Raw genomic sequence first — 24,514 nt, 5'->3', positions numbered from 1 at the left:
GCACCTTTTCTCATATACACCCAGTGCTGGTTCCTGTGTCTGACTTGCCACACTGCTAAGGAAAGTGTACTGATGGATTTCTGGTTTTGCAAAAGCTGAAGGGAGGAGAAGTCTTGAGCTTTCTGTACATGTGAGAGCCAATACAAGAAAAAAAATCAGCTCACTGAGGGTACCAGCCCCACCAACTGTGATTTAAATCATGACAACACCAAAAGATCAGAGGTGTTCTCAATCTGTTGTCTTCTCTCAGCTCCTTAGGTGGTGACTTTCAAACTGTTCCTTTCTTCAAAGTTTTCAAAACTTTAAACTTAGATTTTGAAACCTGCAGAAGGATGGGGGGGTTGAATGCATTATCCAACATGCACATCAAGGATATGTATTTTTTATTCTTCTCCCACATCTCAAACTGTCACACCTTGTTAGCATGAAGAAGGTGTGCCCCAACCTTAATAGGTTACAAATGTCCTTTGATATAGAGTTTATATTCATTAATTTTGCAAGAAGCATGAAACAGCCTTACACTTTTTCTGTAACAGCAGCTTGGGAGCAGTTAAATTCAATACCTCATGCATCAACCTTTTAAATCCTTATCAATAGCTGGATCAATTCTTATTAGTAAACTTCAGAGGGCAGGTCTCACTGGCAATTGAGTCCAATCAGAAGATCAGTGTCTAACATTCTCTTTACTTACTCAGTAAATTGAACTATCCATCATGGTGCTGAACCCAGGCCCAATGGACACTGGAAAAATATTGTGGCAATTTGCACAAAGTTCAGGAGGAAAGATCTACATTCTCTCTCAATAAATAAAAGTCCAGCATGCAATTAAGTATTTCAGATGCTTGCCTGTGGTTCTTTGTTATTCATTTGCCCCTGATGTTTTAAGCCCTTTATCTTTTACTGAGCCTGTGACCCATAAAGGTCTTCAAATCATTTCCAGGGTCACCCAGGAGCTCTCTGTGGCCTGTTTCAGAGAAAATGACTATCTGAAAGGAGGTAACTTAATGTTATTTAGTTCAAAGGAAGGACAGAAGTCAAAGGAAGGATAGAAGGGATGCTGAAAATTCCCTAGTTCCCAGTGTTTTTCGTTTATGTTTCTTTTCAATGAAAACAAAAATTGAGAACTTTAAACTTTTTTCTCCCTTCCTTCACCATCTTGCAGTGGCCTTTCACTATCTAACTGCTTAACCAAAGGCTCAAACAATGCAATATATCTCTGGCTACAGAATGCCTGTCTCTTCTGTAATTGCTTTGCAAGGTAAGATCCCAAGAACAGCATCCCATTTAGGAGCACCTCTGCAGACAAACATTGTTTAAACTGAAGTTCCATAAATCAAGTGTTTGCTGTATGTGAGACAAGAGTATTAATAGGACTTCAGGGAATTTTTTTAGGGTGTTGGTTGGGATGGATGGGTACACTAAGCTCTGCTAGGCTGGTAGGTACTGGCTACTAACTACTGGCACAATTTATAAACAGAAATGTACTCAAGGCTGGAACAGAAGGAGAACCAGCAGTGTAATAGTCTTAATGAGAGATAAGCACACAGATGATCTCATCTGTGTTTTCAAAAGTGGCCACACTTTCTAGATGATAAAACAACACCAAATGTCAAAAAGATCCTCCTCAACAAAGTGACTCATCTGCTCTTTTTCCAGCATCCTACACACTTGCCATGTGGTTCTGATTAGCTCTGAGCTGCCATTTCAGTACATCCCTCCTGGATCTTTCAATGCATTCTTCTGAAGTGTGCAAACAAAGAGAATCAGAAGAACTGAATCAAAAGTCTATTGACAAGCCCAGGACAAAGTCCTACTCTTGTCCTCCCAAAGCAGCCACTCAGGTGTGAGTTTCCACAACCATCAAAGCATCAGGACTTGCAGGCCAGGCAGCTCCCAGCAGGGATCCAGGATCTGACAGGAATCAGCTCTTTTCAAGTATATCAAAGAGTTCTGGAAACAAAAGAGAAAACAAGAAGTGATTAGCAGTTTTCCTTCCTTGGAGATCTCTTGGTGACCTCTTCAAAGAGCTATGCCTAAAGAAGACCCTTTGGGAAGTCCCAACTTTCCACTTGAGGATCAGGATGGTTCCAGTGCTTCACCAGGGCTTGGGATCCCTGTTTTTAAAAACTTCTCTGTGGCCTCAGAGAGCCACAGCAGTGCTGCTCTCAATCCTTCCAGTTTAGTGCAGTGATAGCATCACCAGGTACTTGGTGATAGTCAATGGCAAGAGACTGGGTTTGGGGGAAAAGCAGGGGAGGATTCTACTGCTGATAGACAGGCATATGGTGCTGCTTTGATGTGGTTGAGCCCTGGGCATCAGCAAAATATAAAATCAAATATGAAATCACCTAAGAGAAGCTCAAGCCCATCTGTAGGCCAAGAAGGATGTGTTCCTTGGGAAGTCATATTTCTTTCCCACACTGCATCCCACAGTTTCCTCACAGCATCCTTTTCCCTTCAAGTTCAAACCAATGTGTTCCAAGTCACCGTGTCCCTCTGTTGCTCTAATTGGTGATTTTTTCCAGAGTTTATTGTAATGAAAGGTGTCACTGCTGAAGTACACACGAGTCTTTGTGCTGGATATGTCAGGAACAAAGATGAAAAGAAAAACACTTCTTTTGGAAGCTTAACCCTTCAGGGGGATACAAGAGAAACAGATAACAAAGAAAGAGAAGAGCCCACAATAGATGTAATGATGGACAGAGGTCTCAGGACCTTTTTCACATGGCTAACATTTTGGAGATATCTAAGACAAGGACACATGTTAAGCTGAGTTCACATCTATTAGGAGGGCCAGAAGAATGGAGTGCTTTACAGTGATCTTCTCACTATATTATGGAATAAAACCTTTAGGTTTATGTTCCATTTCATAAAGGAAATAGGAATAATGGTTCTAGTGTTAGTGATTTTCTACTATCTTTAAACATAAAAATCTGTAAGTCAAAAAAGAAAAAGAAAAAAAAAAGAAAGAAAAAAGTCTCCTACCTAGAGACATCTCAAGGATTTTATTTTATTCTCTTGCAATGGAATAAATATTCTTTGTTAAAAACTTTAAGAAGCTGACTTGAATTTCACAGATTTGACTTAATTCAAAAAGGCCAAAGCTTTCAGTCCACCAAAGCCTTTTTCAATAATAATACATGAGGAACTAATGCCTGCAGGGTGACCATAACACAAAGATCTCAGCATATGCCCAGATCTCCAGTTACAATCAAGTTATCACTGATGCTGATGATATGTGCTGGATATGACAGGAACAAAGAAAAAAAGAAAAATACTTCTTTTGGAAGCTTAACCCTTCCAAAGGTACAAGAGAAACAGAGGTAGAAAAGAAAGAGAAGAGCTGAAGAGCTGAATTCTTGCATCAATTCAGAGCCAGTCTGGAACTTGGTGGGCTACAGCCATTTTCCTTGAAAATCCTGCATTTGCTCTTCAAACCCACTAACAGAAGCTTGAGGGTAATCAAAGTTTCCCAGAAATCTATCAACGACTGGAACACAAAGTAAGCAGAAAATTACTTAGCAGTTGGAACACAAAGCTCACTGATTAAAAATATCTTTCCCTAAGTGTTATGCATGACCTTGTGAATAAAACCCATTACCCTACTCAGAGTCATTTTCAAGTCAAACATTATTGTAGCAGAAGAGAGGCAATAGATTCAAGGTAGCTCCTTAGCAAGTATAAATTAGCTCAACTCTTCCACCAGTGGCATTAGATTGATTTTTTTCTCTTTGGCTGCCTCTGGTTGTAGCGGGAGGAGCCATTCTTGCTCCTGAAGCTCGACGAGCTGCTGGTCTCTTCCAGGACTCCAGCCACCACACAGCGCTTCCAGGGTAGAAGTGTAGCGGGAAGAGCCTTTCTTGCTCCAGAGGCTCAACGAGCTGCTGGCCTCTCCATGCCTCACACCAGAGTGAGCTGAGGTGAGGTGCCTTCTGTGGGTGTGTGTCCCACCTTTATTGGTGCCCTGGTCTTGCTCATGCCCAATAGGGGCCTGTCCTAATCAGGCACAGGTGGACTCACACCCACTCTTTGGCAACTCAAGGCACCTGGTTGACAATGTCTCTCTACATCTGGTGGTATCCCAACACAGGTTTGTTTTTCTGTCCTGATCCTCTCAAACCATGACAGTGATTGAAAATGTAGACATGGACAACAGCTCTTGTTGGAGGCCACTGAAATCTCTCTGAAATGGCTTCACATGCACTGCTAAACACTGCCATCCTTGTTGATGAAGGAGCAAATTAAAATCTACAGCTGCTGTGATTAAAGCAACTAATTATTGGTGAAAGTATGGCCCAAAAATCACATTCATTTGGACTCAGTATTTGTCTTACAGATAAATGATTCTTGCTGCTAAGAGTCAAAGAACTACTTGTTCCTAGAGATATCTGTCATGTGAGCACTTCAGACTTCATGACTGATATTTTATGGTGACATTCCCATGAAACAAAGGGAACATTTAAGTTAAATCAGGTTTCCTAATTTAACTCCTGTGCCAGCTCCAATAATTCTTCTGGCCTCATCAGTTTTAATGGCCACGGGTGATTTAACCATGCTTTAAGGTCATTCAAGTAGTACAGAGTTTTGAAGAAACATTGATTTGATATTCAATTCAGATCTGCCTGTTGATAAAACTGAGAAAATAATTTATTTTTTTTTTTGAAGAGTCAGTTCTGAGCTCCAGAAATGTGAGAAAATGGCTTGCAGCACCCTGAACAATATAAACACAATATAAATTCCTGTACACTCTATGGAAACCACACTTTGGTGTCCTCTGGATTGTTCCAATTATATTTGGATCCTTGGCACCAAAGGGAAGGAGAAAAGAGGAATATTCCTGACAGAGTCCTCAATTCTCATCTCCAGCAATTTTCATCCCTTCATGAAAGTGAAATTATTTCTTTCTTTTCCATTCCATATTCTTCCTTAAAATCTATTTTATAGGATTTAAATAAAGATTTAGGTTTTCCATAATATATAGCATTTTAAGTAAAAACAGGTACCAGTACTATCACTGGAATAATATCATGGTTGCAAAAAAACCTTATCTTACTCAATTTCATTTATCTCTTAGGAATTTTCCTAAGTTTGTGGTTTGCAAGAGTCATGATACTGATAGAAGACATTTTCTAGCATGAAGTCTCCCAGTTAAAGTGATCAGTTTTGTAATGATTTAGATGGAAGACTCATTATTTATTTAGTATTTTGAAACATTTTGAGCAAGGTTCCTAGAGTGCTTTGGAAACAAAAGGCAAAGGTTTCCCCAGAGTGAAGTCATGGTGAATTGCAGTTGATGACAACACAGAAACAAGCAAAGGAGCTTCAAAATACCCTCATCAAATAATTAGCAGTGCAAAGAATGTAAAGGGTTAAAATGTATGGATTTTTTTACCTGAATAAAAAGACATATATCTATATATCTATATTTATATTTATATTTATATTTATATTTATATTTATATTTATTTATGTATTTTTATGTCTATACACACACACACACACATATATATATATATATATAAAATATATATTATTATTTTTTTACCTGTACCTTCTACAAAAAGAACTTGCCTTCCAGCAGCAGTCTAGGAACAATTTCCCTCAGTTACCAGGCAAGGGTTTTACCCCTCTGAACAAGCCATCACTTTTATCCATCTAAACAAGTAGTAGCCTGGACAGAAAACACAACCATTGAATTTTTTGTTCATCTTGGTCTGTAGAGGGACAATTCCCATCCACCTACATCCCTTGATTCAGGGCTGCCAGGCTGCTGTTTGTCTGGAATGAGATGGACATTGTACAGGAGAAATTGACAGACTGGAGAGTTGGGCTGATTCCAACGGGATGAGGTACGAGGCCAAGTGCCGGGTCCTGTACTTTGGCCATAACAACCCCATGGGGAGCTCCAGGCTGGGCACAGAGTGGCAGAAAGGGACCTGGGAGTCTGGATTGCCAGGAAGCTGAACAGGAGCCAGCAGTGTGCCCAGGTAGCCAAGAAGGCCAATGGCATCCTGGGCTGGCTAAGGAACAGCGTGGCCAGCAGGTCCAGGGAAGGGATTCTGCCCCTGTGCTCAGCCCTGGTGAGGCCACAGCTTGAGTCCTGTGTCCAGTTCTGGGCCCCTCAGCTCAGGAAGGAGATTGAGGTCCTGGAGTAGGTCCAAAGGAGGGCAACCAGGCTGGGGAAGGGACTCGAGCACAGACCCTGTGAGGAGAGGCTGAGGGAGCTGGGGGTGTTCAGCCTAAAGAAGAGGAGGCTCAGGGGAGACCTCATCACTCTCTACAACTCCCTGAAAGGAGGTTGGAGCCGGGGGGGGGGTTGGGCTCTTTTCCCAGGCAACTCTCAGCAAGACAAGAGGGCAGGGTCTCAAGTTGTGCCAGGGGAGGTTTAGGTTGGAGATTAGAAAGAATTTCTTTATGGAGAGGGTGATCAGGCATTGGAATGGGCTGCCCAGGGAAGTAGTGGATTCTCCATGTCTGGAGATACTTAAAAAGAGACTGGATGTGGCACTCAGTGCCATGGTCTAGCAACCGCAACGGTGGATCAAGGGTTGGACTTGATGATCTCTGAGGTCCCTTCCAACCCAGCCAATTCTATGATTCTATGATTCTATGAAATTTCTGTCCTCACCCTCCCAAGTCTCCAAATGTGCCCTGATTACTGCCCTCAAAATATCTTCAGACATTAGGAAAGGATATAGTTAAAACAAGGAGTTTCTCTGCCTGCTCACCACTTAAGCAGGATGCAAATATGAAATTGAAAGATGCTAAGAAAAAAAAAATCAATTTATGCACTTGTGACTTCCATCCAGATCCAAAGAAGTTTTTTTTTTGGGGGGTGCAACAGTTCTGCCGTGCACTACACATGTTTTAGTTATGCAAAATACAAAAAAACTGAGATGGGAATATAGTTTCAGAAGAGGAATAGAGACTTAGGAGATCAGCACCCTCTGGAAGAGATGCAGGAACTGACCAGGAGAGGACTTGAAGACCATTTAAAAAAAAAAAAAAAGTAAAGCAGAATGGCTGAAGCTTTGATGTACTCGAATACAGACAGACTTGTGCCTGGCTAAAAATAAATGCTGTTTGTCAGATCCTCATTTGGATTCTGCTCTTTCTCATTGTGTTTTCTTGGCTTGGTTCCACACACAGAGAGAGTGAAATGTTATGAGAATAGTTCCATGGTTTTGTTCTAATACAGCATCATTTAAGGTATTGAGCTCCTGGTGTGATGTGAGAGCAGAATGCTTTTTAAAACTGGAGAAATTCAAGTGAACAGAAAACTTCAAAAATAAATAAGTCCCTGAATAGCATTGTGTCTCCCTCCCAAAATTGCACCAAAAGCCACTGTCAGTCACTAGAAAATATTCAGTTGGTTGAGATTAACCTTTAAGCAGGTATCCTGAGCAAGACAGAAAGGGAAATAAAAAAGAATAATATGTTTTGCATAGTACTACAAATCTGAACACACTGGTTTTCCCTATAGAGATATATTTCACCTGGTTTATCCCTCAATAAATTAACATTCCACCAAAGACAGATAGGTCTTTCTAGGATTTTTAATAAAAATTCCCATCATAACTTGCAATTTTTAATTATCCCTTTGTCAAGCTTTGCTCCTGATTCAAGCTAAACTCGATTATTTTTTTTATTGCTGTTGCCTTCCTATTCCCTTTTGTTCATATCTTTGTTTCAAGTAATCTTGAGTCAAATTGAGCCTTTTCCTTTCTTTTATTAGCTTTCTAATGCTCTTTTGTAGAGCACACAAAACAACCCCTAATCTTGTTCATTGGGCCCTTTTGGAGGCTCACATCCTAACAAGTAGATTCTGAAAGCTGATAATTCTGGCTTATGAATAGCCCTGGTGAAACATATCCCACATCCCTTCTTTCAAAGGAACCAGATCCTAAATGAGGTGATTTTGATATTTTGGTACTGTTGAAAATCCCTCAGGTTTTTTGGGGGGGGACATTATTTTCAGAACAGCCTAAACTATAACTTAGGGTTAATATGAGGCTGGTTGTGTTGCTTGGGAGCCCACACCCATCCTTCCCTTGTGATCTCAGAGCATAGACCTAAGGAAAAGAGTAAACCCATTACACACCAAAAACCATACTGGGAGAAGCTATTCTGGACTTTTTGTAAAGGTTTACAGGTTGTAGGTGACATAATATTTGCATCTCACTCTTCCCTACAGCCTAAATTCACTGAAATTCACTAAATTCACTAAATTCACTGACCTTTGGCAGGTCAGAAAGTGTCATCCTCTTCTTCATGAAACCCCCTGGTGGTCACACAGCCAGCAGGTAACCCTGGGGACCACATCCGTGGGATTTGAGGGGTGCAGCAGAGTCCAGTTCTCCTGGGAGAAGGACCCTTGAGTGGGAGAAAAAGAAAGTTTAGCAACTGCTGGTTGCCTCCCAGCCAAAAGTGAGTGGCTGTGTTCCCACCAAGGTTGTGTTGTGAGTGTCCTTGATCTTTGAAAAGCTGAGGTAAGCCACATTCAGCTCATTTCAGAGCTTGAGAAAGGAGAGGTTCAAACACAACATATAATAAACCACCTGCAATAATATTGGACCATGCTTTAGTTGCTGCCAGCTCTCTCTTTTCATGGAAATCAGGCTCCCCACCTCTCCTACCTTCTCAAGTTTTTCCAAGCTTCACAATTTAAGAAGCTTTAATGACTTTTAAGGACGAGGAGAGCTGTGTTTTCTTAGCACTGACCTTGTGAGTTTTTCAGTGTGTGGGCTGTAGGATTTAGCATCCTTCCCATCTCTCTCCCTCTAATCCCAGCAGCCAGCAGCCTCCTCATTTTTACCCAGTTGGGGGTGGGAGTTGTGGCTGCAGAACAGGAGATTCACCACTGGGCTGGCTCTGCTCCAGACCACAAAATTTACTTGCTGAGAAAACTGGTTTGTGCTACTTGAAGATTATTTAAGGAAGGTAAACCTTGGATACTGCTCTTGGCTGTGATGATTCCAATTCCCTGGAAGTGTGAAATGCTCAGGACCAGACCTGGTCCTGCTCAGGAAACCATGGCCATGGGCATCCAGCTGTGAACACACCAGTGCAGTAAACTGCTCCAATCTGTCTCCAGAAAAGATGCAGAGATAAATCTATAGGTTGAAAACCACCTTCCAGCTCATCCTTATACCCCACCAATGCTTGGTAAGTTCCTTGGGCAGGAGTAGGACCTGCATTGCCTTTAAAGGTAGAAGTCCATCTGCTTTCCAAGCTCTGAAATGAGGCAGAAACCTTTGACTGATTAAAGTCTACTTTGTGTTTGACTAAATCATAACTTCTAGGAGTGTTCCTTATCTGGCTTCTCTAAACATAACAAGGTGGTAAAGGTAATTTATGCTCCAGCAGGTGCAATTACTTAGGGGTGGGACAGCTCTTTGAGCTTGTTGGTAGTTTGTTTTTTTTTTAACTCACAGCCATTCATTCCTGCTACACTTCTCCCCACTTCTGTGAAAATTTTCACTCAGTTTCTTTTCCCTGTGAAGGCAGACAACTACAATTCCTCATCAGAAATACATGTGTCAGGTTGGAGGGGCAAAAAAGAATCCATTTTTAATAACTTTCTTTGTCCTCTCCTATTAAAATACTCTTTTCATCCTTTTCATCTTTTCATTCATGTTGCTCTGCAGGAGAAATGGTGTTTAATTTTGGAGTTCTTCTGGGTGACTGCTTCTTTCTCTTCTACCCATATAATTTCTATGCTACTCTAAATGGAATTTACACAAAGCAGTGTGTGACTCTGTTCCCAAAATCCTTGGCTACACCTTTACATTTAAGTGCTGCTTTCAGTCTCAGGCATGGAGATCAGGAAGGCTGCAGCACTTCAATTCCCAGGCCCAGATCAAAAGATATTGAGGGAATATTTTCCGAAATCTACTATTAATCTAAATCAGGTGATGAGTGGTTAAAAAAAAAAAAAAAAAAAAAAAAAAAAAAAGGAGTGAAGTGAAAACAATTTTCACAATATTAAATGGAATTCAAAATCTAAAGCACATCATGTTAGCCTTATGTATATCACATGTTTAATAATTTGTGATTAAATAAACCTCACAGCTATCACTGAAACTGGTGACACACTAAAAAAAAAAAACAAACCTCCATTTATATACATTCTGAAAAATCAGACTGAAGGTCACGTTTCTGAAATGGTTTAGGTGGCTTCAGATCCAGATATCTGCTCATTACCAGTGGAGACCTAGGACAGGACTGCTTAAACATTGTGCCATGGTTTGGGCCAGGATAGAATTTTCTGTCTTGTAATTTTACTTTCAGCTGAGCCTCTTCTAAGTAGCTGAAATGAACAGCAAGTTTCTCAGGCAGTGGCTGCTCTGGGACTGATAACTCTGGGTGTTTAGAGTTCCAGCTGGGAATGGGCTGCAGAACCAGGGATACTGCTCAGCTCTGAGGAACATCTCATTCTCTGGAAGGAGAAAAGGAGTAAAGGGGCCACACCTGCAAACCACCTTAGAGAGGAGTAGACAAGAGAAATGATCAAAATAGACCAAATGGAGTATTGCATCCCATATGTGTCATACTCGGTATAAAGCTGGGGGATCCTAAGGGTCAAGGCCCTTATCCCTTCCCTTTGTCCATCTTCCCCTGTCCCTGTTTGCTTCAGCATCCTGGGAGGATTCCATCCCTTCCTCTGCCTGTGCTCCTGATCCAGCCCAACCTGAATCTGTGTGTTCCTGCCTCCAGCTCCCAACTGCTGCTGACCCCAGGATTCCAGCCTGCAGCCTTGGTGGAGATTTGAACATTATTGGGATGAAAAGGGGGAGGAACATGGGATCCATTTTCCTGTATATTTGTATAGATTTAGTAATTTTTCCTATTTCTCATTCCTGTTTCATTAAAGCTGTGTAGTTTAGTTTCCAACCCTTCGGTCTCTCTCCCTTATTCTCTCCTTTCTTTCTCAAGGAGAGGGATGAATAGGCAGCATCTGTTATTGGGTTTAATTACTGAACTGGTGTTAAACCATGACACAGAGCCACAACATTTTATTCTGGAAATAACAGTGAATTTTACCTGATTTCCACCTCCCTCCCCAAAAGTGTGTAAAGCTCCTGCAGCCCCTGTATGATATTTGCCATCCTCACATGTCCATCCTGACTAACCAAGAACAAACAGCACTAATCATGCACATGAGCAACTCATTTTTCTCCAGGTGTCTATCAGGACTGTAGAAGACAGACTGAAGATCAGCTCCTTTCTGTAGATGAATCCCAAAACTGTCACCAGGTGACATTTATGCCACATGGGACACAAACCTCCTCAGGTGTAAAGGTGCCTACAAACTGCATAAAGAGAGTCCCAGGACCTGTGGGAAGTAGGATGCCCAAGTCCATAACTGTCTGAAGTCTTCCTCCTTTGCATTTTAGCAATCCCAAAGTCAAGTCTAAGCAGTGCTCTAGACCTATGGTTGTTGCACTAAGGCCTAGGAGTCTGCAGAGGTCTTGAATAACTACCCAAGTTGTTGTGAAACTTTGCCTTTCAAGTTCTGGAAGTGCCAGAAGTCCCTTTAGACATCCACAGGTCCCCTCTTGGTGTGGTTTTACAATGCAGTTTTCAGCAAGGATTCAGCACAGAGATGGTTCCAGCTGTTTGGGATGACTCTGCCCTCCTTTGCCCAAGCATTCATGACATGGGAACTGTTACCAACACCACTGTTCCTGTTTCAGTAGACAGCTGAAAATCTGCAAATGAGTTTTAAAGCTGATGATGAAGGTGGATTGAAGCTAAGCCACAGGACTTTGGACTGACTTGAAGTCAGAGTGTTCTTATTTTTACTTTGCTGACCCTGCTCGAGGAGTTTATGAGACTGGTGACTTCCTAAGATACTCTAAATAAGATGTTGTAGAGTTCCCTGTGGCCTCAGAACTCTTTTTTATCCCAGTGGGAAAGAGTCTGTATAAGACCCAATATATTCACTGCAGTATTTGAGGTGTGACATTACTATTAAGATCAGTTGTGATGGGATGGGACCCATGGGTCACTGCATTAAGCTGTATAAAAAAATAAAGTAAAAAAATCCCTGCATTTTCTTTACCCATAAGGATATCCCCTGCAGGAATCTGCAGCTACATACAATGGTGTTTTCTTTCAAACCTATTTGAAGACTGACCTGTCCACTAAGACTTCAAATTGCTAGGAAGTGATTGATTTTAAAAAATAAAAAAAAAATCTATTTGTGTGCCACAGCTAGAGAAGTGTGATTAAATAACTTTTTCCCAGTCCATTTGGACTGAAAAATATCTTCACATTTTTTCAAACCAATTGAAAAGCTGCAACAGCTCTTGAAACTGCATGAAATTACTTTCTTGATCAGCAAACAAAATATTCTGGTTTTTCAAGTGTTTTGCAATTCAGAAAAATACACTAAATTTCAAAAAGAAATGTCAGGTTTTTGTAGATGGTTTTATTTGGTACAAACACTTCAAAGTCTGTAGTTTTAAGAGATTTTTTTATTCCTTTATTTTTTTCCCTATGAACTTAATCAAGGTGCAAATCAAATCACAATACTCCTGGGACCACCTGACTGTATTTTTGGAGGAGAGAAGCTGGTGGTAATGTCTAAATAACTGCTATCAAGACCTTCACCAACTTCTGCCTGCAACTACTCTACTCTTCCAGTCACTATAACATTTTAAATAGTAGATTAAATAGGGACAGGAGGAAAATTGTTATAACATCAGTGCTATTGGCACCTGGTTGATGAAGCACAGCAAGCATGGAAGAGCCTGGTCAACTAGAGACCGAGACTTTGCACATGCTTGGAGCAAAAAGAGATCCTGCTGAGCTGTAGATGTTCATAAAAATTGCTGAGAGCTTCTGGAAAAGGAATTTGGACCATTTCAAGTAATAGTTTATTCTCCAAACAGTAAGATTTTTTTTTCTGTTTCCTCTATATTGGCCATTTGACTACTCCTGTTCTATCCCTAACAATAAACTCTAGTTTATTCTCTAGTGCCATCCATATTTAGTGATAGAAGCTGTTTTTGAAGGATAAGATCTTTGTTGTCAAGCACAGAGGGGTTTTTTTTTCTGGTTTAACCACCTCTCCCTGAAAATCAAAATAAAATGATCCTTCTCCTTAGAATCATAGAATCATAGAATAGGCTGGGTTGGAAGGGACCTCAGAGATCATCGAGTCCAACCCTTGATCAACTACCGCCACAGTCACTAGACCATGGCACTGAGTGCCATATCGAGTCGCTTTTTAAATGTCTCCAGGGACGAAGAGTCCACCACCTCCCCAGGCAGCCCGTTCCAATGTCTGATCACCCTTTCCGTGAAAAAATTCTTTCTAATATCCAATCTGAACTTCCCCCGGCACAATTTAAGACCCTGCCCTCTTGTCTTGCTGAGAGTTGCCTGGGAAAAGAGCCCAACCCCCCGCCTGGCTCCATCCTCCTTTCAGGTAGTTGTAGAGAGTGATGAGGTCTCCCCTGAGCCTCCTCTTCTTCAGGCTGAACACCCCCAGCTCCCTCAGCCTCTCCTCATAGGATCTGTGTTCAAGTCCCTTCACCAGCTTGGTTGCCCTCCTTTGGACCTGTTCGAGGACCTCAATATCCTTCTTGAACTGAGGGGCCCAGAACTGGACACAGGACTCAAGGTGTGGCCTTACCAGGGCTGAGTATAGGGGCAGAATCACCTCCTTGGACCTGCTGGTGACACTGTTTCTGATACATGCCAGGATGCCATTGGCCTTCTTGGCCACCTGGGCACACTGCTGGCTCATGTTCAGCTTCCTGTCAATCCAGACTCCCAGGTCCCTTTCTGCCTGGCTGCTCTCCAACCACTCTGTCCCCAGCCTGTAGCGCTGCATGGGGTTGTTGTGGCCAAAGTGCAGGACCCGGCACTTGGCCGTGTTGAACCTCATCCCATTGGAGTCAGCCCATCTCTCCAGTCTGTCCAGGTCCCTCTGCAGAATCCTCCTGCCTTCCAGCTGATCAACACTTCTCCCCAGCTTGGTGTCATCAGCAAACTTGCTGATGATGGACTCAATCCCCTCATCCAAGTCATCAATGAAGATATTGAACAGGACTGGGCCCAGCACTGACCCCTGGGGGACACCGCTGGTGACCGGCCGCCAACTGGAAGCAGCCCCATTCAGTACCACTCTCTGGGCCCGGCCCTCCAGCCAAGTCTTAACACAGTGCAGAGTACGCTTGTCCAAGCTGTGGGCAGCCAGCTTTCTCAGGAGGATGCTGTGTGTTCTCTCTGTGTTCTCAGATACCTCAAGATAGCATGGGGTTTGTTTTCCTCTGTCTCCAAGAGCTGACTCTGTCTCCAGCCCTTTTCAGTGCTCACAAAAGATTAAAACGCTGTTGTAAATATGCATGAGAGATACTTGAAGGTTTTCATCAAGCAACTTCCTCATATGTCAAAGAGGCCAAAGAGGATCTGTCACCCAAGAGGAAAAATAAAATCTATGTAAAAGGCAGTCCACATGAAAGGAAGCAAAGATTTGATAGAAAACCCTCTTGTTATTTGCATTTGTTAATCCTTTGCATTAAAAGCTAATGCTATACAGTTGTAATTCATGAGTAGGTACCTATAACATAGAATCATAGAATCATAGAATCATAGAATCATAGAATTGGCTGGGTTGGAAGGGACCTCAGAGATCATCGAGTCCAACCCTTTTACCACCGTTGCGGTTGCTAGACCATGGCACTGAGTGCCACATCCAGTCTCTTTTTAAATATCTCCAGGGATGGAGAATCCACTACTTCCCTGGGCAGCCCATTCCAATGCCTGATCACTCTCTCCATAAAGAAATTCTTTCTAATATCTAACCTAAATTTCCCCTAGCACAACTTAAGACCCTGCCCTCTTGTCTTGTTGAAAGTCATCTGGCAAAAGAGACCAACGTCCACCCGGTTACAACCTCCTTTCAGGTAGTTGTAGAGAGTGATGAGGTCTCCCCTGAGCCTCCTCTTCTCCAGCCTGAACAGCCCCAGCTCTCTCAGCCTCTCCTCATAGGATCTGTGCTCGAGTCCCTTCACCAGCCTGGTTGCCCTCCTTTGGACCTGCCCCAGGACCTCGATATCCTTCCTGAACTGGGGGGCCCAGAACTGGACACAGGACTCAAGCTGTGGCCTCACCAGTGCTGAGCACAGGGCCAGAATCACTTCCCTGGACCTGCTGGCGACGCTGTTCCTGATCCAGGCCAGGATGCCATTGGCCTTCTTGGCCACCTGGGCACACTGCTGGCTCCTGTTCAGCTTCCTGCACTTCAGTGAGTTGGGCATGGACACATCCTCTTCCTCCACCACTATTACATTTTTCTGAAAGGCTTTGACAATCTAAAGGTTTCCTTGTCAAGTGAAAAGTAGCAAATCTGAACTGTCAGAGGGCATGAAGATGAGTTTGTTAAGCCTTAGCAGAAGTGTTAAGTCTTTCCTGCAGCTACAAGCCTCTACCTAGTGTCTTACTACAGCTCATCCTACCTAGAGTAACAATTTAAGCAATAGTAAATGGTTGTCAGTCTGAATCATTCCATCAAACTCTCCTCTTGAAAACTGAAGACTGCTTTTAAATGTCAAGGATGCCTTGCCTGGTAATAGATTGAAATTTGGAGATTAATTATAAGATTGAAGAATTCATTCTCCTGATGCAAGAAGTTATTCAACTGTAGTCCAGAGTTAGTCCTGTGGTGGTGATGAAGTTACATTACTTTGGAGATAAAAGTAAATTCAAGATGTAAAGGCTTTTTAAATTCTTTGGAATGCCTCATTCTTTACATAAACAGGTGCAATTCTCACTCTGAATAAATGTGTGGGGTTTATTCTTTAGAAAATATTGAATAGAATCATAGAATCATTTGGGGTGGAAGGGACCTCTAAAGGTCACCCAGTCCAAGCCCTGCAGTATCAGGGACACCCTCACCCATCAGGGTGCTCAGAGCCTCCTCAAGCCTCACCTTGAACATCTCCAGGAATGAGGCCTCAACCACCTCCCTGGGCAACCTGGGCCATTTTTCCACTGCCCTCATGGGAAAGAACTTTTTCCTAACATCCAATCTAAATCTACTCTTCAATTTCAAACCATTCCCCTCATCCCATCACTCCAGGCCCTTGCACACAGTCCCTCTCCAGCCTTCCTGTAGCCCCTTCAGATACTGGAAGGTCACTTTTAGTTTTCCCTGGAGCTTTCTCTTCTCCAGGCTGCACAACCCCATCTCCCTCAGCCTGGCTTCCCAGCAGAGGTGTTCCAGCCCCCCAGGCATTTTCCTGCCCCTCCTCTGGACCCCCTCCATCAGCTCCATGTCCTTCCTGTGCTGATGGATGCAGCACTCCAGGTGAGGCCTCACCAGAGCAGAGTTGGATGCTGAGAAAAGGTCTCTGAGCAGCACAACTGAGGCCACATTTGCCATTACTTAAAGGAAATAAACAGCCCCTTTCTGCTTCAATTCTCTAACTTATTTTCAATCCTCTCAGGAGAGGATTAATTTCTCCTTTAATGATCTGGTTGCATTGAGTAGGTCTCTACTGAATGGGAAGATGAAGATGATGAGCTGGAGTGTGGAGATCTTGAGTTGTTCAGTTGAATCCCACTCCAAAAGCTCAGTGAGGTGATGAATGTGAATCTTTGAAAGGTAAACTTTGTAGAAATGATATTTTTGTCTCCATCAAGACTCACAGAAGAACCCATACCTGCTAATTCTACAACCATCACTCAGTAGTTCTACATGGTGAGAAGCTTCAAAAGCATCCTTACTCATTAATTGCTAGGTCTGGTAAAAGAAGTGTAAGTGGGCTAATGTCATCCTTTTCACATAGCTGCTGTGTTCTGGGCCATCTGTTTTTAATTTCTTCATTTACTGAGAAGCTATCGTGTTCCAAACATATTTTAGAAAATGCTGAAACCAATTTACAGCTTTCCTGGCATTATGCTCTTTCTGTGTCTATCCTGTTGAAGTTTATTTCAAAAATGATACATTTTTATTTTTCAGTTCTTATGATGTTCCTGAAATATTTAAAGAAGAGTGGGCAAACACGTAAGATGCTGTCAAGATTTTATTGTGCTCTCATTACAGGTGTGGAACCTTTGAAAGCACAAGGTTTTGTTGCTATTACTCACACAAGGAAAATAATCATTAGCTGGGGTGTCAGTGGCCAATTCCATATCTCCAAAAGATGAAGAATGTTCACAGTCCCAGCTATACACAGAAAAAGAAAATTAAAAAGTCATGATTCTTTAGGATCAAGGTAAAGACCTTGAGCTGAGTGGAAAATTAAAAAAAATAGGCATCCTCTTGAAATGAAAGATCTTGGGTTCATAGCACTAAATGTCATATTCAGAGACTATTGTTTGTCGTGGAGATTATAAAGCTGATGGTGAAGGAAGCAAAAAACCGAACAGAAATTATATGCAAATTCTCCTGAAAGTGCTGGGGATCTGCTCAAAACCATGCAGTGACTTTTTTTCTTGTTGCTGCTGTTAGGGGAAGGTGTCCCAAAGCAGCTTTAGCTGTTTCATGCTTTCAGACTTTTACATAACTCCTTCATAGCTGGAAGTGAAATCCTGCCAAGTAACAGAATATTCTAGCAAATTGTGTTCTAAATTAATAATACAATAAATGGCTACTAATGCCATAATATGAGATTTCTACAGAAGTAAGAGTCTCATTAAAGCAAAAGCAGGTAGTAAGAGACAATCTTCTTGAAAGCCTATAGTCTAAACAAAAGGAGTAGGAGGGAAAATAGGAAGAAAGAGAAGGGAAGTGTTGCAGGCATATGAAAGAGGAGAATTAATGTCCCTTCAGCTTTTCAGAGATTAGTTCATGCAAATTCCCTGTTGTCCTAGCCTGTTTTCTAGGTGTAGTATTCTTAAAATATATCTCCTTTTGTGTGGGTGTGCTTGTGTTTGTAAAGATAGGGACACAATTCCTCACCGAGGATTTCCAGTGGCTTAGGAGGGGGAACAGAGTGTAAGGAAAGATTGACCACCACAGTCTGTTTCCCAGAAACAGATGTGATTTATTGTATGGTTTGAAGAACAGAGCCTTTTGCAGTCCTTTGGTTAAAAAAAAAAAAAAAAAAAAAAATCAAGTTCTGATTTCTCTCTCTATTTCTTGTCTCTTAGATGTCTTAATTTAAATGTCAAACACCACCAGCACCTCCTGCCCACACCATTCATTCTCCAGCAGCCATAGAATTCTCTTTTAAATATTTCTTAGTATCAAAAAAGCTCAAACTTTGAGAACATTTTCAACTTTATAACTGTAAGTAAGAAATAATTTCCATTCAAATAAAGAATTTTTTTTTCCTGTTGGAAAATATCAGTCAGTACATTTGAAGAATTTAAAAAGTATGCAACTTTTCTAAAGAAGGAGCTTAACCAGGATTGACACTTTGGTTAAAACTATTCCCTTTTGGCAAATCCACATTGCTTTTAAGCCAAACTGACCATGCTGGATAACTTTCACATGGTTCTAAGTCAAAGTGTTCCAAGTTCCTTAGTACAACCACCCACTGTTTTACTGGGTTCTTGGTCAGGAGATAACAGCAGTTGGAGCACACACCATGTGGATCATCCCAACCTCTCATGGACAAAGAATGTTCTATTGCTAAATACATGGCAAGTTCTGCTGGTTAATAATGTCTCCTGAAATTAAGTATATTTGAGGTAGGCAACCAATACTGAGGCTTTTGCAGGAAAATTGGCACGTGTAGTCAATGTCCTTAAAGATCTGGTGCTGAAGTCACTGCTTCTGCCTTCACAGGGAATTTGGGAGTGTCAGAGTTTAACACGGCCTGGCAATTAAACTGAGTGACAGATGCTCTCTATTAATCTCTCTCTCCCCCCTGATAAAGAAAGGAGAGAGAATAAGGGAGACAGACTGATGGGTTGGAAAATAAACTATACAGCTGTAATAAAACAGGAATGATAAATAGGAAAAATCACTAAATCTATACAAATATACAGGAAAATTGATCCCAGGTTCCTCCCCCCTTCCCCCCAATAACTCTCACGTCACCCCTAAGGCTGCAGGGCAGCCCTGGGAAAGTCCAGGCTGGAATCCTGGGGTCAGCAGCAGTTGGGAGCTGGAGGCAGGAACACAGAGATTCAGGCTGGGATGGATCAGGAGCACAGGCAGAGGAAGGGATGGAATCCTCCCAGGATGCTGAAGCAAACAGGGAGAGGGGAAGAAGGGGAAGCAGGAAGGGGTTTGACCCTGGTGATGCCTCAAATTTATCCTGAGTATGAGGTGTATGGGATGGAATACTCTGTTTGGTCAATTCTGGCATCTCTCTTGTCCCTTCCTCCCCACAGGAGGGTTTCAGATGGGACCTTTTTACTCCTTTTCTCCTTCTGGAGGGCAAAATGTTCCTCAGAGCTGAGCAGTGTCCCTGGTTCTGCAGCCCATTCCCAGCTGTAACTCTAAACACCCAGAGTTATCAGTCCCAGAGCAGCCACTGACTGAGAAACTTGCTGTTCATTTCAGCAAGTGCAGCTCCTGACAAGAGACTGAGCGGAACAGTACCAGACAGAAAATCCCCTTTATCCTGGCCCAAACCAGGACAGGGAGAAACCATCTAAGTTCTCTGCCTAAGGACAATCACATCAACAACCATGACTGTCTCCAAAACATTAACATATTTAAGGGCTGCATAAGTACATTCATTATAAATAAATTTAATATTACCAATTATAACTTTAGATAACAGGCAGGTTTTATAATGATGTTTTTAGAACCTACCTCAACTGAGGTGGCTAATTCATGGGTCTTTTGTTACAATCTACATGTAAAGCAAGCCCTACTGTCCAAAAGTGCTGAACTACAGACCTGGCTGGATAAATTTGCCAGTAGCTAAGGGGAAGGGGCAAAACATCAGTCCTGATAGCAACAAATCCCCCATGTGCATGTTACTGAGACACAGCCATCTATTTCCCTCATGCTGCCATTCAGACTTCTATCTAATTTTCCCTCTAATAGTTTGAAAAAGAAATTAGGGAAAAAAGATTTATGAAGTGTGCCTAGCAATCATTATTTTTACTTCTGAGAGGACAGATAGTTATTCTTTTACTTACTTTTCCACAGTGTGGAAGTCTGCCAAATTAGGGACCATTAGCCCAAATAGCTGCTCTGCTCCCATCTACTTATCTGTCAGATGTCAAAGGGAGGAATTGCTTGGGATCTCTAAGAAAATTCATCTGTGTCATAGACTTCTAAGCTACATGATCTGAGACATTTACAACATGGTACAAAGATGAGACAAACAAATGTTGAAAAATTCTTACTGATAATATTTTCTGGAGGCAAGAGGCTCCTTGGTCTTGTATTTGTATTGGTGTGTCCTGATGGGTGACCTTGTTTAATATTAGGAATTACTAAGCAAAAAAGTAAGGTAAAGCAATGGCTAAGGTAGAATCACTATGAATGTCACTGTGTAGCTTTTTACATAGTTTTGTGCTTTTTTTTAAAAGAAAAAACTTGAGTCACTTTCACAAAGGACCCCAAGTACCCTTTAGATTCCAGTTAAGAATTTCAATTGCTCATAAAATTTAGAATCATAATCCTAAAAGGACAGAATAACAAAGTCTGGAATGGAACTCTGGAGATGACCTGGTCCCTGCTCAAATCAGGGCCATCTTAGCTCAGACTACTCAGAACCTTGTCCAGCTTGGTTTCAAGTATCTCCAGTGACAGAGATTTCTCAGCCTCTCTGTTTCACTCTGACTGTCTTCATAGTGAAAACTCTTTTCCCAAAATGCATTTTTTTTTTTCTTTTATCACCGCTTCCATGTGCTAACTTTCAGCTTGTCACTGCGGGGCTCTGAGTAGATCCTGTCTCAGTCTTCTTCATGGCCTTTCCTGAGGTCAGTAGATGATGATACACAGGTGGGAAAAGTGTGTGCCCTTAAAATCACAAATGGATACCACTGAAAAAGGTCTGAGGTTGTTTCCTGAGGTCAGTAGATGATGATAAATGTGGAAATAGTCCGTGCCCTTAAAGTTACAAGTGGTTACCACTGAAAAACTTCCTTATTATGAATTTCCTTATCTGAACAGCTTCTCTGTTGAGATAAGGAATACAGTAAAAGCAGCTTTAATCCTATGACTAAACAACCATTCAGTTTTGACAATTAAAAAAACAACACCAAAAGAAAACCACCCCAGCTTGTGGCACTGACTTAAGGATCCAGAAATAAAAATGAAGAAGGGGAAGGAATTATTTTATTTCACCTTAGGAGCTCAGTGGCATTGCAGGTGTCAGCATCAGGACCCACCTTCCAGTGGAATTGCTCTTGTGTCTTCCTTCTTCAAAGAAATAAAATAGTTTTCTTAACTTGTGAGGCTCCCATGAGTCTTTTCAGGAGAAAAAATACTTTGATGGCTAGAAATTTTCTTTTAAGCTGCAGTTTATGGGTTTCTTTGTCTTTACACTCTCTGGCTGGACCAGTTTTCTCCTTCTTGGTAATTACCTTGCAACATTCAGGACTTCCAGCCTGTCACTCACCTGCTTTCCTTTACTACAATAAACAAGTTATAGTTTTTTGCCATTTTTTTTCTCTTTTGAAGTGCTCCCTGATCAAAATTTCAAGGTTTTCTTTGTAGCCAGGGAGTTAAATATGGGTTTAGTTTTTGTTTTGTTTTTGTCATTCTTTCTACTGTAAACTGGAAACCACAAAACTGAAAATCTGATGAGTTTTGTTCATTTTTAGTAGCTAAGGCATTTTTTAAAGCTATCACCAAATATTAAAAGAAAGCAACATCATCGAGACCAAGAACTATTATGGGTGGCTGTGACTCTAAAAAGTCCTAAGAGGCACACAACAAAACCAGATGTTTTTTCCATCTTTTTTTATGTCATAGTATTAAAATGTGATTTCTATATTATTTGCATGACTTGATTTATGTCCATTTTACTAGCATATGAGGTCTGTTCAGTTTCCAGGCCTGGATATTCTTATAGACAGATAAGCACATATCTTAATCCAAAACCAACAGAAGCCTTTGGGAGGAGAAAAAAAAAAATAGAGGCAATTCTATCCAAATTGCAAGCTTTCTAATTTAATTGGTCATCTTCTCATGAGATCTGGGTCCTCGTTTCTAATCAGATTTCATTTTTCTAACACCATTTTTCTCCTCATGGATTGTCATACAGAGACCTGTACAACTGTCACGGTTTAACACTGGCCCGGCAATTAAACCGAATAACAGACCTTCTCTATTAATCTCTCTCTCCTCCTTGATAAAGAAAGGAGAGAGAATAAGGAGAGAGACTGAGGGGTTGGAAACTAAACTACACAGCTTGAATGAACAGTAATGATAAATAGGAAAAATTACTAAATCTATACAAATATACAGGAAAATGGATCCCAGGTTCCTCCCTCCTTTCCCCCAGTAACTCTCACACCACCACCGAGGCTGCAGGGCAGCCCTGGGAAAGTCCAGGCTGGAATCCTGGGGTCAGCAGCAGTTGGGAGCTGGAGGCAGGAACACACAGATATGGGCTGGCACGGATCAGGACCACAGGCAGACGAACGGACGGGATCCTTCCAGGATGCCGGGTGAAGGAAGGGAAGAAGGGAAATCAGGAAATCCAGAAGTCTGGAAATCTGGAAAAGATCTGGCTCAGCCCTCGTGATGCCTCAAATTTATACTGAGTGTGACGTATATGGGATGGAATACTCTGTTTGGTCAATTCTGGCATCTATCTTGTCTGTTCCTCCCCAAAGGAGGCTGCAGGTGGGACCTCTTTATCCCTCCTGGATGGTAAAATGTTTTCCTTAGAGCTGAGCAGTGTCCTTGGCTCTGCACACCAGTCTCTAGCAGTAACTATAAACATCAAGTGTTATCAATCCTAGAAGCACACACTGTCTGAGAAACTTGCTGTTCATTTCAGCAAGTGCAACTACTTACAAGAGACTGAGCTGAAAGCAAAAGTACCAGACAGAAAATCACCTTTATCCTGGCCCAAACCAGGACAACAACAAAGCCAGTTTTCCTAGGAAACCAAAACAATGATGTGCTGATCACATTTGTCTTCAATGAAAGGCAGCCTGTTCTGCCTCTCAGAAGTGAATTATTAATCCAATAATTAATATAATGTGATGAAATAATCCAATAATTAATCCAATGTGACAAAAAAAATAATTATCAAAATATGGGCTGTTTGAGAATATAAATGTGCCTCTCTCATATGCCTTCAGAAAGCTTCTGTTAAAAGAGAGACAGAACAGCTCACCTGCTGAAGAAATAGGTAGATACAGGTTTGGGTTGAAATTAGTAGAAAAAAAGGGGAGTTCTGCATCTCCAGGAGTCCTGGATGCTTCATGTCAGGTTCCCAGTCCTTCTTTTACAGTTTCAGGAAGTTTGTGATGTGCAATGTCTTGAAAAATCCCTCCAGAAGCCCTTCAGCAACTTAAGGGTTCTACCATGAGAGCATCATGTAGCAGCAGAACAAGGGGTGATGGGTTTAAACTGAAAGAGGGTAAATTTAGGTTCAACTTCAAGAAGAAATTACTGTGAGGGTAGTGAGACCCTGGAACGGGTTTCCCAGAGAAGCTGTGGCTGCCCCATCCCTGGAAGTGTTCCAGGCCAGGTTGGATGGGGCTTGGAGCAGCCTGGGCTGGTGGGAGGTGTCCCTGCCCATGGCAGAGGGGTTGGAACTGGATGAGATTTAGGGTCCCTTCCAACCCAAACCATTCTGTGGTTTCATGATTCTGTGATAGTATGGGGAACAAAAACTTTGACTACAGCACGACATGGTACTTGGCTTCCTACAACTCATACTTTCCAAATCTTTTAAACCACTCTGTAGTAAGCATTTAGGCACTTGTCAGGGTTTAACACCAGCTCAGCAATTAAACCCAATAACAGATGCTGCCTATTAATCCCCCTCCTTGACAAAGAAAGGAGAGAGAATAAGGGAGAGAGACTGATGGGTTGGAAACTAAACTACACAGCTTGAATGAAACAGGAATGATAAATAGGAAAAATCACTAAATCTATACAAATAGACAGGAAAATTGATCCCAGGTTCCTCCCCCCTTTCCCCCAATAACTCTCACGTCACCCCCAAGGCTGCAGGGCAGCCCTGGGAAAGTCCAGGCTGGAATCCTGGGGTCAGCAGCAGTTGGGAGCTGAAGGCAGGAACACACAGATTCAGGCTGGGATGGATCAGGAGCACAGGCAGAGGAAGGGATGGAATCCTCCCAGGATGCTGAAGCAAACAGGAACGGGGGAAGAAGGGGAAGCTGGAAGGGGTTTGGCCCTGGTGATGCCTCAAATTTATCCTGAGTATGAGGTGTATGGGATGGAATACTCTGTTTGGTCAATTCTGGCATTTATCTTGTCTGTTCCTCCCCAAAGGAGGGTTTCAGGTGGGACCTCTTTACTCCTTTTCTCCTTCTGGAGGGCAAAATGTTCCTCAGAGCTGAGCAGTGTCCCTGGTTCTGCAGCCCATTCCCAGCTGGAACTCTAAACACCCAGAGTTATCAGTCCCAGAGCAGCCACTGACTGAGAACCTTGCTGTTCATT

Source organism: Calypte anna, chromosome 2, assembly GCF_003957555.1.
Source record: "Calypte anna isolate BGI_N300 chromosome 2, bCalAnn1_v1.p, whole genome shotgun sequence".
NCBI lineage: Eukaryota > Metazoa > Chordata > Aves > Apodiformes > Trochilidae > Calypte > Calypte anna.
Note: the sequence above shows the minus strand (reverse complement) of the source record.